General features: G+C 43.5%; 1 long non-coding RNA gene across 8 annotated transcripts in view; it reads left to right on the top strand.

Moving 5' to 3' along the window:
* LOC140635270 (uncharacterized) overlaps positions 1–16,296 on the top strand; it is a 47,992-nt gene extending 31,696 nt beyond the window's left edge. For 2 of the 8 annotated variants that reach the window (XR_012032629.1, XR_012032635.1), the window contains 4 exons: positions 1,815–2,443; positions 3,032–3,209; positions 3,903–5,884; positions 11,460–16,296. This is a non-coding gene — a long non-coding RNA (uncharacterized lncRNA). Of the gene's footprint in view, positions 1–1,043; positions 1,119–1,814; positions 2,444–3,031; positions 3,210–3,902; positions 5,885–11,459 lie in introns of all 8 variants that reach the window. The other 6 variants (XR_012032642.1, XR_012032641.1, XR_012032634.1 and 3 more) reach the window with 6 other exon arrangements.
* Positions 16,297–16,566: the final 270 nt, after the last annotated feature.

The raw sequence follows: 16,566 nt of genomic DNA, 5'->3' as shown, positions 1-16,566 counted from the left end.
GAAAAAAATTGTTAGCCCAAATATTGGGACACTCAGTTATACTACCTGTTTTTTTTTTTTCTTAAATAGAAATGCGTTGATATCCATCAGAAGGGACTTCTGGGTATGGGTCTCAGGGCTTGGGGAAGGACATATGGAGGGGCAGTGAAGATGTGGGCCAAGGTGAAGAATCTGGAACCACAGTGGAAAACAATACAACAACCTGACAATACCCAAAGCAAATGGGAGTAGCTACTATTGTTTGTTACTGAATGTTCTGATGCTATCATTCAAATGCAAGTTGTCAACTCGTTTTTCTGACTGATGCATGTGAAAGTGGTGTGTGTGTGTGTGTGTGTGTGTCTTTTAGGGTGCCAATCATGTTGGAAGGGGAACTTATCAGAGGTGGTTTGCTAACCGTGGGCTCCTCTTAAGCCAGAGAGACATCTCTCACCCTTCCAGCCTCCCAGAGACTGAGCACCCTTTGTAAATTTGATTCTTTCATACCAATATGTAAATAGCATGAGGGAAATATTAATCCTATAGGTATACTTTGCAACTGGAAGTGAAAGTGTATTTCTCTCTTAGCCAGGCATGGTCCCAGGCCTGTCACCCTATTCTAGGTAGATGATGACCTTCTCAACAAGAAGGGATAAAAGGGCTTAAAAACTGGAGGGGGGTGGGATCCCTGGGTGGCGCAGCGGTTTGGCGCCTGCCTTTGGCCCAGGGCGCGATCCTGGAGACCCGGGATCGAATCCTACATCGGGCTCCCGGTGCATGGAGCCTGCTTCTCCCTCTGCCTGTGTCTCTGCCTCTCTCTCTCTCTCTCTCTGTGTGACTATCATAAATAAATAAAAATTAAAAAAAAAAAAACTGGAGGGGGAGAGACCTCTCTATTTGCAAAGACGAGGGGAAAAGCTAATGCCATAGCAATATATCCACGGCTAGGGAGGAAAGTATGGCTCTCGTACAAGATGTATGATATTCTGCATAAAGGAGAGAAACCCATAATGTCAAGGAGGCAAACTTAAATCTATTTCCTGGTATGATTGCATTCCTCTTAGGTGTGAATTAATGGTAACTTCTACAGTCGTTACACTTAGTCAATGGAACCTTGCTCAGTTAATCTTCAGGAATAGGTGGGTCACCTTTGCCTTGGTTTTCCTGTGGTCCCAGAGGTGGGGGGCGTGGGTGGCTTGAGGGCAGAGGAGAGCTCTAGGAGCAGAGCATTTGCCAGAATGTTTTCTGCAAATGATTTCAGAGCTAGAAACAGATGTTCCAGGTGGCTTGTTAGTCAATGGCATAATGTAAAAAACACTGAAATACATATTCTCCAAAGTCTGCTTAGCTTTACTGCTCAGTTCTCAGCAGCTGCCTGCACCCCTTACAGGGGGAGAGGAAAGCAGCGCTTTCCTGGTGCACATCTCGGGGGCTGGCTTGGGCTTCAGCGGCCTCTGGGCCCGGCCTTGCAGCCTGTCTTGTCCTGTTCGGTCCCCCTTCCGTGGGGAGCAGCCATGCGAACCTGTGGGAACGGGGCTCAGTGCCTTTGGCAGCCCACGTGGAGAAACCCTGAGCAACGTCCCCGGGACTGGAAGGATCAAGTCACTGCCCAGCTGCCTCCTGACTGCTGTTTTCCAAAGGGGTGTGGGCCCCCTGGATGCCAGCCCTGGAAGTAACAGTGGCTGCTGCCCCCCACCCCAGGATTTACTGGGGGATCTTGTAGGGTGGGAGACTTGGAATCTCACTGGGATGGGTTCACAGGTTTAAAGAACAAAAATCATGCTGGTGGGGAATTGAGTGGCCACGTGCCCTCCCTGCCCCCTTTCTAATTACAGACGGAGAGCCCGCAGTCTGGGACTTAGAGACGGAATTCACACCAGGGTGATTTCAGACCCCGGCCACCATCCACCTAACCTCGCTGGTTCTTGGAGGACAACCCGAGGAGGCGAGATGTTAGACGAGTCTCCCACGATCAGCGATGGCCAAGGGCTGCGCCCGCCCCCCGCCCACCTGCGGAGTCCCCCGGAGCTGCACCTGCCCCCACCCCTGCACCTGCGCAGAGGAGATGCACGCACCAGGCCTTCCCACGGGCCCAGGAGCTTCCTCCCGCCCAAGGACAAAGCAGGGCGTGGGGGCGGGACAGCCTGGGTTTGGGACCCCGAGGACCCGAACGGCGCGAGGTCAGGAGCAGCCCCTCTGCACACCGGGCCGCGTGGGCTTCCCGGGCGAGCGGAGCGTGTGGCCTTGGACCTTCCACCCGCCGCGCCTCACGCCCTTCCTCCGTCCCCTCTCCTCCCTGCCGGCCCTTGGGCCCCTGCGCAGGAAGCGAGTTTCTAGAATTTACTAACATCCCTCTTTCCAGTGTAGCCTCCGAGTGGTAAGAGTGGTGGTGGAAGACAATTGCCCGAGGAGTGGCGCCAGCTCCAGGCCTGCCTCCGGCCAGGCTTTGCCCGCCCTGCTCTGTGTGAGACGCCCCCCCCTCCCCCACCCCGGGAAGGTGGTGGGTGCCTTTGTCCAGGATCAGCTTTGTATGGGTCACTGTTCCTCAGTCCCCAAACTGCTTTTCCTCTTTTTGATTGTAGTGCCAAGCCTTTCTTTTCTGCTAGAAACAGGACTTTATGATTGATTCCTGGGTTTTGTTTTAACCATTTTGAAGAAGAGGGATCCCCCCCGCCCCCCAAATTTGACTTGGATGTGGAGAGGGCTGATGCCACCCACACTCACACCAAGAGGGTATATGAGAAGTGGATCACACAGATATGGAGAGAAGAAGGGAGGGCCTTGGCTTGGGGGCTCAGGACGGTTAAGGGGACCGCTGGGGTGAGGGTTCCCAAGCCCAGGGAGAGGCTGGAGTGTTGGACTCTCCCATGCGGGTGGAGGAGGGAGCCCTGGGGCCTTCTCAGCTTGCTCAGGTGTGGATGGAGGCAGAGCGGGAGGCTGAGGCTTAAAGGCTGTCGGGGACCATCAAAAAGGGGAGCCATACTTTTTATTATAAGTTTATTTTGGCTTTAAGCACAATTGTTCAAACTACAGAAACATTTTGTCACCTCAGACAAGATTTACCTGTCCTTAACTGATAATGAGTCGAGCATTTGGAAGTCCACGGGCAACAAAGCCAGCAGCACAGCCCACCTCACTTCCTCAGACGCCCCACGTGAACTAAGGTGCCAGCAGGTGACATCCCCGCACTCCTGTCATCGTGAAGCCTCAAGTTGTGACTCTCTGGAAATGTAAGAAATGATCAAAACAGTCTTTATCAATGATTTCAAAATGATTTCCTCGTTCAAAGTCTCAACGGCCCTATTAGGAAATTCAATTTCATATGAGGATCCATATGGTGCTTATTCCCGGATTTACATGTCCAGTGGTGACCTGGGTGACCTGAGGCCTGGCACATCTGGCCCCATTATCTCTGACCTCATCCCTTACCCCTTCCTCTGCTGTTATTTTCAGCTCCAGCAGCCTGTTTGCTTCTGGAATCTCACTTGCTAATGTGGGGTCTCTTTACTTGCTGGTCCTGTGACCCCAAAAGAATCAGCTGGAGTCACTAACCCCACCCTGCATATTACCCTGTTTCATTTTGTTCAGGGCACCTGTCCCCATGTGACAGTTCTGTGCTAGTTCATTGTTGGTCCTCGCCCCTCTAGGGGGAGCTCGTGAGATGTCAGCCTTGTCTGTGCAGGGCTCTGTCTCCAGCATCCAGAACAGCGCCCTGCACTCCCAGAGCAGGCGTTTCCTGCATGTTTGGTGAATGGATGTATGATCCGAGACAATGTTTAGAGAAGGGTTTTGCTTTTATAATGGACACCAGTAAATGAAACAAAACTTTATATTTACCGAATTTATTGACATTTTCTTAAGTATGCATACATAAGTGCAATTCATGCTTTTCTTCAACCAATCTCCCTTGTTTCTTAATTCAGAAAAAGCAGTCAAACCTCACTGGGGGGAGGCCCAGAGACATCTCACCACACCTGGTGTCTAGGCAAATACCTGCTCTGACACGAAACAAGAGTGTCTCGGTCTAAGAGAGGCTCATTTCACCCTTTCCAAGGGCCATGCCATGCTGGCAACAAAGGTAAATACTGCTCAGTCAAAAAAATGTGACCAAGTGTTAACAGTCAGTACTTGTAGGTGAAGGGTATAAAGGTTCTCAGTGCATCATTCTGTCATTTGACTCTAGGCTTGAACATTTTCAAAATAAAGAGTTGGAAAAAAATTAGCCAAAAAATATACTGTATGATTTAAAATTGCCTTTAGAAAAAATTTCTGTTTTAAGACTACAGGCAGGTTTGGAGTAGAGAATTGACTGTGGACTATTTGGTTAATTCATGAATACGATGCATTTCTGGGCCCATGTGTATATTTTATATATTTTTAAGGTGAGTCAGAGGTCTTTGCAACAAACCAGGGCAAAATTTGCATGTCACAGTTGTCTTTCTCCTGCTGTGGAAAACTCAAAGTATAGTTAAAATACATGAGTGAATGGTACTTGTCTCCAAAGGGACCTCAGCCATCAGAGTCTCTCAAGGAGGACCTAGCTCTGGGGAGCTTTAGGTGTATATCTAGGTACTCCTCCTGGAGCTGAGTCAGGTGATCCCAGACTCAAGAATCAGGACTCTGTCTCACTTTTAGGAAGCTACTGGGTCTCCTGTTCTCCTGTCTGGACAGCTGAAACATAAATTCTACAATTCTCTCAGGTATGATGGAAAAAAATTAACATTTTTTTGGGAGACATTAAATTGCATAAAAATTAAGGAATCCACCAATAATCGGATGAGATGAAAGAAATTGCTCAGAAAGATGTATCCTCATTTTCTCAAGGACTCTGTTCCAAATATGATAGTTGGCTTTTTGTCTTGGTAGGATACACAAAAGGAGAGGCACAAAAATGGGAAAATTCTCAAAGTTACTTCAACAGTGACAGATCGAGTTGAGATTTAATATTATCATATGGGCTTTACACATTAAATTGCTTGATGATATATGAAGAGAACTTAATTTTACTCATCATCTCTTAACTGGTAGATGTTTATTTCTTACAAAGCACAGGATATGGCCAGCTGGGTAGAAAGAGTCACTGTTCTGGTTGTCCCTGGAGTGACCAGAACCCATTTATGTTGTGTATTGTAAGGACAGCTTGACCCTCTACCATTTTTGCCTGACTGTCCTGTAGTGTCCTGTAATTTCTCAAAGAGAGAAATTAAACTTGGGTTATGATGTCTCTCTGTGTCACATAGCATCAACATTTCTGTCCTTGGAGGAATGGGACTAGGAATTCTGCTATAATATGGTGGAGTATAAAAGTTTATTTTAAAAATTGATCCTTCTGGGGCCCTGGGTGGCTCAGTCAGTTAAGCATCTGCTTTTTGGCTCAGGTCATGATCCCAGGGTCCTGGGAGTGGGCCTGCTTTGGGCTGGCTGCTCAGCGGGGAGTCTGCTCCTCCCTCTCCCTCTGCCCCTTCCACCCCTGCTGGTGCTCTCTCTTTTGTTCTGTCTCTCTTAAATAAATAAAATAAAATAAACATAAAAAAATGATCCTTCTTTCCAAAATGTAATAATGCCTTGAGATCTCATACATGGTTGTCCCTCTGTGTTAGAAAATGTTTGCCTCCAGAAAGCCAGTGTTAAAAGGCAGGTGGGTTTGCTAGAACTCCAGAAACCCCTGGACACTTGAACCAAAAAAGTGAGAGTGAGGTCATCATTTCACCAACTGTATTTCTCTGACCCTGGAAACTACCAGTGAACTTGTCAAAACTCCAGCTCCTTTCAGAGTGTCACCCAGCTGCTTGGAATCTTCAAGGGTGACTTATGTTTGCACAGGAATAACCATCTCTATCTTCACTGGTCATTGTGGATGCTGTAGGCAAATCCATTGCCTGAGGATCTCTCTTTACAGGACTGGGTGAGTTAATGCTGGACCACCAGCTCCTCCGGAAACCTTCCTATCTAGCAGGTTCCTCATTCTCTCTGGGAAAGAGTCTGGGCTGACTTGCTTCTGGTTTTGCAGACACACTTGGTCAGGTCTGACTCATGATGAATGTAGCTTAACATAGGTAGGACCTCTGCTCATAAAGGATTAGCAGGAGTTTTTCAGACTAGTTTAGAATGTGACTGTAATATAACTTTGGGTGGTGAGTGTAGAGAAAGTTCTGCAAGATGGGGAGATGTCTAGGGAGGGCAGATCCTTGTGGGATGCCAGTAGGGCTGGCTTCATCGACCAGAGACTTGTGCTGTCACATGGGGCCCGGCCCTTAGAGATCCTTGTCCTGTGGTTGCCATCTTGAAATTCTTTTTTTTTTTTGAAGATTTTATTTATTTATTTATTTATTTATTTATTTATTTATTTATTTATGAGAGACACACAGAGACAGGCAGAGACACAACCAGAGGGAGAGACACAACCAGACTCTCCCAATTGGACTCCCCAATGCAGGACTCGATCCCGGGACCCCAGGATCACAACCTGAGCCAACGGCAGAAGCTCAACCACTGAGCCACTCAAGTGTCCCTCCATCTTGAAATTCTTAATAGTTTTATCTGAGTTTATGTTTTGTAAGTGAAGTCCAGGAGGATGATGCAGCATGGTCAGGAGCCTCCCACTGCCTCCCTGGGACATGTTTGCAGTAGCCTGCACTCTGACTCTTGGAACCTGGATCCTGCCCAGGGCTCTATCCCCATCCTTGCTTCAAACCCATGTTACTCTCTATCCTGGGGCATTGGTTGGGGAGGTCCAGGTTCTGCTGCTGCCCTCCACAGCTTCAGCCTCTCAGATTGGGCAAGGCAGTGGCTGTCCTTCCCTGGGCTGGCCATGCTCAACTTGAGTGGGGTCCTTGCTACTTGGTCCAGGGACCCAGTGCATTCTTGCATGAAGGTTGCAATCCTTTGGAGTCACCCATTTCCCTGAGGATTGGGGCCAGGAGCCCAAGGGAAGGGGGAGGCCCACTTACGCTCTCCACTGGTATTCTCATTTTCATCTGGCATTGGGTTCTGCAAATTCTGTAGCTGGCCTTGCATGCTGGGAACCTAGGGCAGTTAAGCAGAGAGGAGAGGAAGTAGGGCAGCAGATCAATTCTTCTTATGTATTAATTCCATCACCAGTTGGCCCTGATCTCAGGTAATGAAATTTACCTTTAAGAAACTTTATCGACACGGTTCAGATTTCTTGACTTTATTCACATCATTTTGTCTGTCTTGGAATGTCTTCTACTGGACTATCTGATTTTCCAACTTCTCTCTTTTTTTAGGGCTCATATCAAGACTCATCTGTCTCATAAGACTTTTGACCCCTCTAGGCAAAATTGCTGACATTCTGCTCTGAACTCAAGCCTGTATCTTTTCCAGCTCTATTTGCAAATTAAACAGATTTCTTAATGCACCTCCAGTATTCAATGTTTGGCATTGTTGCTAACATTTTCATGTGCTTATGTTTTGTTTACATTACTCCATTCTTGGCTCAGTCGCCTAAGTAAAGTAGATGCATGCAAAAATGTTTGTTGATTGAATGACACGTTGGGCGTGTTGTGGCATTTTTGGAAAATAAGGGCATTAAGGCCATTATTCCTTTGGAAATAACTGATTGGTTGCAATCAAACTTTCAACTTGCATGATTTTGGGAAGAAGTAATGATAAACTAAAAATTGACAACTGAATATTTCAGCCAGAAGATATGGTTTCTACAAAAGTGGGTTCATTTGATTTGAACCCTGTTTTTAGTAATCATGAGGTCATTATAGCTCTGAGTGATTAAACATAATTCTCACTGTGATATGAGCATATGTATCCTTCCAGACTCACAAATTGTTTTGTGCCCCCAATCATGAGGGTGAATGAGATTCTGGGAACTCTGGCAATCCTTCTTCAGTCATTGCTTGGCACCTGAAAGCCCACCCAGCCTGGTGCCAATTTATTTGGGCAGTACTTCACCTTCCTCTCTCCTGGATTTTCCTCCTGACTTTGGTGACTGAGTCTCTGGAGTCATGGCAGCTCCCATTGCAGAATCCACCACATGAGCCCCCCCCCACCCCCCCCATGCATGAAGCCACTAGAACCCAAAGGGTTGAATTTCATCAAAAGATGCTCCTTTTTGGTCTTCCAATGACAGAGGTAAACACATAGGCCATTAGCTTCATTTTCTGAGGATTTTTGAGATCATACTTTAAAAATCATGAATGAACTTAACATCTCTATTTTATGTGGGGGTGTGTGTCTCACATGTGGAAATCTTGTTTTTCTTGTTTGAATGGAAGAGAGCTGAGGAGATGCTTTCCTCCTGGGAGCTCCTGAGGAGCTTAAAAACAGGCTCTGGGTTTTATGAAAAGGTCTCTATTCTTTCTTAAAATATTCACAGGATCTCAAGCCAGAAAACAAAACAAGATTGCTCCATTAGTCACCCAACAATGAAAGGAGAAAAACACCCACTTCTCCAATGCTTCCTTTCAAAGTAACCTCAAAGACCCTGATGGTTTCATGGAATTAATTAGAAACAATAGTAATGACACAGTGGGATGGGTAATTTTGTCTCTACATGACATTTTAGATGCCCTGAGGATCCTTTACTCCCGCAGCCCCACCTCACTGCCCTGCTTGAAGCAGACCCTCGAAGGTGGCTCAGTGGTCCCTTCCCCCATGTTGCTACTGTCAACCTGGGCCTTCCCAGATATAATTTTCAGGCTCCAAGCACTCCAGGGACATTTAAAAATAGCTAGTCACTTGGTGCCTGGGTGGCACAGTTGGTTAAGCCTCTGGCTTTTGGTTTCGGCTCAGGTAATGATCTCAGGGTCCTGGGATTGAGCCCCGAGTTGGTCTCCATGCTTGGCAGGGAGCCTGCTTAAAGTTTCTCTCTCTCCCTCTGCCTGCCTCTCTAAAATAAATAATACTTAAAAAAAAAAAAAAAAGCTGGATGCCTGGGTGGCTCAGTGGTTGAACATCTGCCTTAGGCTCAGGGCATGATCCTGCAGTCCTGGGATTGAGTCTGGCATTGGGCTCCCCATAGGGAACCTACTTCTCCCTCTGCCTCTGCCTCTGTCTCTCATGAATAAATAAATAAAATCTTTAAAAAACACAAAAAGCTACTTACATACTTGACCATAAGGGAAATCTCAACAAAACCAAAGTTTTGGCATCATCAATAATTAAAAAACTGACCAAAATATAACAAAATTTGAGAGTAACAACTCAAAAGACATCCAAAATGTGTGGTATAAGTATTTAAAAAATTAAACAAATACTTCTAAATGATTCATAGGTCAAAAAAAATATCATAATGGAGTATTTAAATATTTTGAACTGAATAACAATAAAACCACTACCAAAAATTGTGGAATGTAGCTGAAGCAATCTGTATACAGGGAAATTTTTGGCTTTAAATGTACACATAAAAAAAGTTTCATAGATCAATGAGCTGAGTTTCAACTTAAGAAGGAAAGGAACAATAGAGTAAATCCCAAAAAAGATAAAGACAATAAAGGTAAGACTAGGAATAATAAAATAGCATTTAAAAAACCCACAGGAGAGTAGAATGAAACTAAGCTTTCTCCTCTGAAGAAAGGAAGTGCTAAAATCAACTTGAAAGTGAAGTTGTGAAGGTCACATGTCATACTTTGTACAAAAGCACTTTGTAAATGACAGAGAACTATTCATATGCACTTCTGTCCTTCTTTCATTTTTCCAGCACATACTTACTACCTATCTGCTCAGTGCCAGACAGCTTGCCTGGGTATGGGGGGCATGCCTGCTGGGAACTTACTCTCCATAGCCCTAGTGGAAATCATAATATCTACCCAATATGACCCAAATCAATGTGAGTGGCAAAGGAGACATGCACCATGTAATAGAGCCTATGAGGGAGACTATAGGTTACATATTGGGGTGGAAGTTTTCTCTTCTTCCCTTCCAGGTTCTTCAACTGGTCTAGTAATTAAATTTATGCAAGACAGATTAACAGATTAAGGAGAAAAACAAAAGTTTAGTAACGTGTATGTAGGGACCAAGGTCAGGTTGCCCCAAAATATGCCCCTCTTGGCACATTGATTATTTAATTTTTTTTTATTATTTTAAATAAAGTTACTTAAGAAACAGCTAGTTGCACTCAGACCCTCCTCTGTCCCCCTGAAAGCAAGAAACAAATTTCTTATATGAAAAATACCCTCCCTATACTAAGAAGGGAAAAGATATCCCAAGAAAGCTGTAGAAATAAATCTCATTTCTTTTTAATCTATTACTTTAGCCTAAATCTGCTTAGAATTCCCTACTAATTAAAGCTCCCAAATACCTCTTTTCTTTATTCTGTTAATTATTCACAAATTTATTGTTTCTGTTCAAAATGTATAAAAACTACCTGCCTTGGTCCTTTCTTTAGATCTCAATTTCATTGGGCCTTCATGTGCATGTAATAAAACTTTGTTTTTTTTCCCTCTTGTTAGCACATCTCATGTAAAATTTAATTTTTAGGTCAGTTGGAAAACTTTGAAGAGTAGAGGAAGAGAAAAACTCTGCAAAATGGCCAAAGCCATCACTTTATTTTTTTTTTATTTTTTTATTTTTTAAAGCCATCACTTTAAATATTACCTTCAGTGAAAGACAAAAGATGTGTGTGTGTGTGTGTGTGTGTGTGTGTGTGTGTGTGTGTATTGGGGGTGGGGTAGGAGTTGTTAGGGGAGGTGACTAGGTGCCCAGGAAAAGCACAGTAAACAAAGGTAAGGTTGTTATGCAGATTTAAGTTGCTGTCTTCTCCATGGATAAGAGTTTCTAGGGGCTTAGAGTCATCTCCCTGTTCCTGGTACAGGAGGGAGATTCCCCTTAGACACATAAATGTCCCTTATAAAAGGGTAATTTTGACTTGGTTTTCACAGCTTCTCTTGTGTTTACAATTTCTTAAAAACAATCAGCTTAAAATAATCCTTATGCCAAAGATACCTATCTGGGGGTGGCATATTTTGATCCCCTACACTTACTCAAAGATGTTAGGCAGGCGATGCCAGCAAATGAGGTTGAAGCAGAGGTCAGGAGGTGGGATGGAGGGAGAACTGTGCTAGGTGCAGAGAAGAGAATGTGGGACAGAAAGGACCAGTGTGGCTGGAGCCCAGTGGACTGGGTAGGGGGACGGGGCCACAGGTAGGAAGGAGCCACGTGGGCGCTGATAGGCCCTGTTGAGAGTTTTGCTTTGTAAGAGCAATGGGAAAGAGCAGCAGTATTTTAATTAGGGGCACGGAATGGGTGGGAAGAAGGCAGAATGAACATAGGGGGACTATTTAGAAGGCCTACCTGAGGTCTAGGTGAGACGTGAGCTGATGGCTGCTGGGATGAAGATGGCGGGGGGAAGAGATGGGGAGAAGAGGTGTGTTGGAGTGATTTTGATAAAATCTAGAGATGAGGGATATAGGTCCAGACACCTACTGGCCCCCATTGAAAGGGATGATCTGAGGGCTGCCTCCCTGGCATACAGTCTTTGCATGTACATCTACCAGCTTATCTCCCAGACAGGGGCCCTGAAATGCTGTCCTTATGCACCTGGGGTCAGAAGACAACAAGGCTGTTCACCTGCTGGCTGTGACATAAGTCTACGCCTTTGGTCTACCTTCTCTGATGAGGATAGTCCTGTTCCATTTTCTTGGAAAAGTTGGGTGCTTGAACTACTGCTCTGGTGATCTAATTTTCTTCCTTTTTATAGTGATGTAATATAGCCAAAGGCCCACTGTACATTATTAAACTTTCAATAATAAGTCCCAAAGATAATAGTATACTTGTTGAAAAAATTTATTATTTAGGATTTTCATTACATTAACTTTATAAATTCAAGACTTACCTTGAGGTTGACAACAATGATGAAACTTATAAAACATATGTGCTCTGTTAAAGTCCAAATCTGAGTAATTATATGCTAATTTTGGAGGTCTGGGTAATTAATACAGTTTGGGGAAGTGAATCTTAGCAATTACCTTCATGAATAGGGCTTTTTGGGAGGATGTACCAGATGCTCACAAACCTTGAACTTGGGTGCAGGTAGACTACATTTCTCCCGGGTGCACAGTCAGACTAAATTCCAAATCTCTCTTGCAGTTAGGTAAGGCCACATGACTGAGTTATAGCAATGGAATGTGGATGGAATTAATGTGGATAATTACCAGGACTGGTCCAGAAAACCTTCCCAGGCTGGAGCCTGATCTTTCCTCCTTCCTGCTGACTGGATGTTGCGTCCTCAAAAGCCCTGGGGAACCAGCTGTCGAAGATGACAGAGACTTTCAGCTCAGACCCTAAACATCTACTTGAACCAGACCTCACTTCCAGCTGGATTTCATATACACGAGAAATGAGCTTCTGTAATACATAAATATTTTTTAGATTTTTAAAATTTATTCATGAGGGAGACAGACAGACAGAGACACAGCAGAGGGAGAAGCAGGCTCCATGCACGAAGCCCGATGCATGGGACTCCAGGATCATACCCCAGGCCGAAGGCAGACGCTAAACCACTGACCCACCCAGGGATCCCCAGCTTCTATAATATTAAGGCACTGAAAGTTGGGAGTTCGTTTTCTAGCAGGTAGCTGCAATACTCTGCTGTGCACTGAACTGTGGTTCCCCCATTCATCTATGAAGCCCTAACACCTGTGGAATGGCATTTGGAGATGAGGCCCTTTGGCAGTAATTAGGATTAGGTTTGAGGTCATAAGGTTGGGGCTCTCATGATGGCATTAGCAGTTTATAAGAAAAGGAGGAGAGAAAGATTTCTCTGTCTGCCACGTGAGCACACAGTGAGAAGGCAATTGTCTGCAAGATAGCAAGACAGCTTTCACCGGGGCTGAATTGGCTGGCACCTTGATTTTTGCTTCCCAGCCTCTAGAACTTTGGGAAATAAATGTTTGCTCTTTTTTATTTTATTTTATTTTTATTTATTTATTCATGAGAGGAGGGAGAGAGAGAGAGAGAGAGAGAGAGAGAGGTGGCGCTAAACTGCTGAGCCACCTGGGCTGTCCTAAATGTTTGTTCTTTAAGCTTCCCAGTCAGTTATTTTGTTAAAGCAGCCCAAGCAACACATCAATCTGACCAGCTAAGTACAATTGAACCAGGTAGTCACATTCTGAGAATTCCTTTTAAAGATTTTTTTAATAATTTAAATTCAATTTAGTTAACATATACTGTATTATTAGTGTCAAGGGTAGAATTTAGTGATTCATCATTGCGTATAACACCCAGTGCTCATTACATCATATGCCCTCCTTACTGCCCATCATCCAGTTACCCATCCCCCCACTTATCTCCCCTCCAGAAGCCCTCAGTTTGTTCCCTAGAGTTGAGTCTCTTGTGGTTTGTTTCCTTCTCTGTTTTTATCTTATTTTATTTTTCTCTTCCTTCCTTTATGGTCATCTGTTTTGTTTCTTAAATTCCACATAGGAGTGAAATCATATGGTATTTGTCTTTCTCTGACTGACTTGTTTTGCTTAGCATAATACTCTCTAGTTCTATCCATCGTTGCAAATGCAAGATTTCATTCTTTTTGATGAATGAAAAATATCCCACTATATATATGTATATATATATGTATATCACATCTACATCATCCATTCATCTGTCAATGGACATCTGGACTCCTTCCATAGTTTGGCTATTGTGGACTTTGCTGCTATGACTATTTTTGTATACTTTGGATAAATACCTTCTAGTGCAATTGCTGGGTTGTAGGGTAGTTCTATTTTTAACTTTTTGAGGAAACTTCATACTGTTTTCCAGAGTGGCTGCAACAGTTTGCATTCCCACTGACAGTGTAAAAGGGTTTCTCTTTCTCCACATCCTTGCCATCATCTGTTGTTTCCTGAGTTGTTAATTTTAGCCATTCTGACAGGTGTGAGGTGATACCTCATTGCAGTTTTGATCTGCATTTCCCTGATGATGAGTGATGTTGAGCATCTTTTCATGTGTCTGTTGGCCATCTGGATTTCTTCTCTGGAGAAATGTCTATTCATGTCTTCTGCCCATCTCGTGACTGGATTTTTTTGGTTTTTGGGTGTTGAGTTTGATAAGACCTTTATAGATTTTGGATACTAGACCTTTATCTGATATGTCATCTGCAAATATTTTCTCCCATTCAGTAGGTTGCCTTTTAATTTTGCTGATTGTTTCCTTTGCTGTGCAAAAGCTTTATCCTGATGAAGTCCTAATAATTCATTTCTGCTTTTGTTTCCCTTGCTTTGGAGACAGGTCTAGCAAGAAGTTGCTGTGGCTGAGGTCAAAGAGGTTGCTACCTATGTTGTCCTCTAGGATTTTGATAGATTCCTGTCTCATGTTTAGGTCTCTCATCCATTTTGAGTTTATTTTTGTGTATGGTGTAAGAAAGCGGCGCAGTTTCATAGTTTCATTCTTCTATATGTGGCTGTACAATTTGTCCAACACCATTTGTTGAAGAGATTGTCTTTTTTTTTTCCATTGGATATTCTTTCCTGCTTTGTCAAAACTTGGTTGACCATGACAGCCCATTTCTGGGTTCTCTCTTCTGTTCCATTGATCTAGGTGTCTGTTTTTGTGCCGGTACCATACTGTCTTGATAATTACAGCTTTGTAGTATAGCTTGAAGTCTGAAATTATGATGCCTTCAGCTTTGGTTTTCTTTTCCAACATTACCTTGGCTATCTGGAGTCTTTTCTGTTTTCATACAAATTTTAGGATTGTTTGTTCTAGCTCTTTAAAAAAAAAATGCTGGTAGTATTTTCACAGGTATTGCATTGAATGCATAGATTACTTTGAGTAGCATAGACATTTTAACATTTGTTCTTCAGATGCATGAACATGGAATATTTTTCTATTTCTTTATGTCTTCCTCAGTTTCTTTCATAAGGTTCTATAGTTTTCAGAGCACAGATCTTTTATTTTTTTTTGTTAGGTATATTCCTAGGTATCTTATGGTTTTTGGTGCAATTGTAAATGGGATTATTTCCTTGATTTCTCTTTCTTCTGCTTCATGTTAGTATATAGAAATGCAGTAGAATTCTGTGCCTTGATTTTTATATCCTGTAACTTTGCTGAATTCCTGTATCAGTTCGAGCAATTTTTTTTGTGGAGTCTTGTGGATTTTCTACATAGAGTATCATGTCATTGGCGAAGAGAGAAAGTTTGATTTCTTCTTTGCCAGTTTGTATGCCTTTTATTTCTTTTTGTTGTCTGATTGCTGAGGCTAGGACTTCTAGTACTATGTTGAACAACAGTGGTTAGAGTGGACATCCCTGTTGTGTTTCTGAGGATGATATTAGCTGTGTGTTAAAGACCTTTGTTTTTCAAGCATTTGTTTCAGTGTATCTGACCATTCTCACTTCCCTGTTCTTCCAGGTTTCATTGGCTCCATTTTCTCAACTGTTCCCAGAAAAACACTATCAACTGTAGAGAGAGAACAGTTTGTACTACTGGAATGCTTGGGGGCTTCCTGATGCTGCTTGGACTTGCATTTGAAGTCATTATTTGTCTGAGAGTTCATGCTGGGACTCTGGGAAGACCCCCATGAACAGAGAGCTCCCGACCTTCTGTTGCCATTCCAGTCTCCCTGCCCTTATTCTGAGGCAAATGACTATTAGTGGGGAATAGTCACTAGTGTGCCTGAGTTATCTGGCCCTAAGGAGGCCAAGGGGCAACTGAATGGGTGGGTTGAGTCTTTCCTGCCTTTGACCCTGGACATGGAGGCTTTGGCCTCAGCAGAGACTGAGCACCTTTCTTTTTGTGACCTGGACCACACAGGTGAGAGTTCAGCTGCCATCAGCGCACATGAAACCAGGAGCCAACAATGAAAAACAATATCTCTTCTCAGGGACTTGCTTTAGAGAGAGGAAGACACAGCAAAACAAACAGCTGTTGCAAGGCAACTTGAATTTTTAAAAAACTTTCATATTGAAGGAGATTTAAATATAGCACAAAAAGACTTTCTGAAGCTAAAAATCATAAATTCCTAGCCAAATACAATTCAAGAGATTAATTAAGGGAGAGGAAGATCACCAGGCGATCTGAATTAGCATCCTAGGAAAATTGAAGGCAAGAAATATCTTGACATAGAGCAAAGATACGAAGAGATAGAACACAAGTAGGAAAGGATAAGAAGCTTGGAAGATAGATCCTAAAACTGTGGACTGTGAGTAGTGGGAGCAGAAAGAGGGAAAGGAGCAACAGAGGAGGGACAACTATTATACTAACGGTAACAGAAGACTTCTCTGAACTGAAGCAAACTTGGGCCTGTTTCTTTCTTTCTTTTTAAAAATTTTAATAGATTTTATTTTTTAGAATAGTTTTAGGTTTACAGCAAAATTGAACAGATGGCACAGAGAGTTCCCAGAGACTCACTTCCCTGACCATCAACATGCCCCATTAAGTGTTCGAACCTACACTGATCTTATCATCAACCAAAGTCCATAGTTCACATTGGGCTTCACTTGTGGTGTGCATTCCGTGAGTTTGGACAAATGCACAATGACTCATATCCATCATTACAGTATCATATAGAGTAGCTTCATTGCCCTACAAATCCCCTGTATTCCATCTTTTCATCCTCTACCAACTCCTGGTACTTTTTACTGCCTCCATAGTTTTGCCTTTTCCAAAATATCATAT

Source organism: Canis lupus, chromosome 1, assembly GCF_048164855.1.
Source record: "Canis lupus baileyi chromosome 1, mCanLup2.hap1, whole genome shotgun sequence".
Taxonomy (NCBI): domain Eukaryota; kingdom Metazoa; phylum Chordata; class Mammalia; order Carnivora; family Canidae; genus Canis; species Canis lupus.
This window is presented reverse-complemented; position numbering and strand designations above follow the sequence as displayed.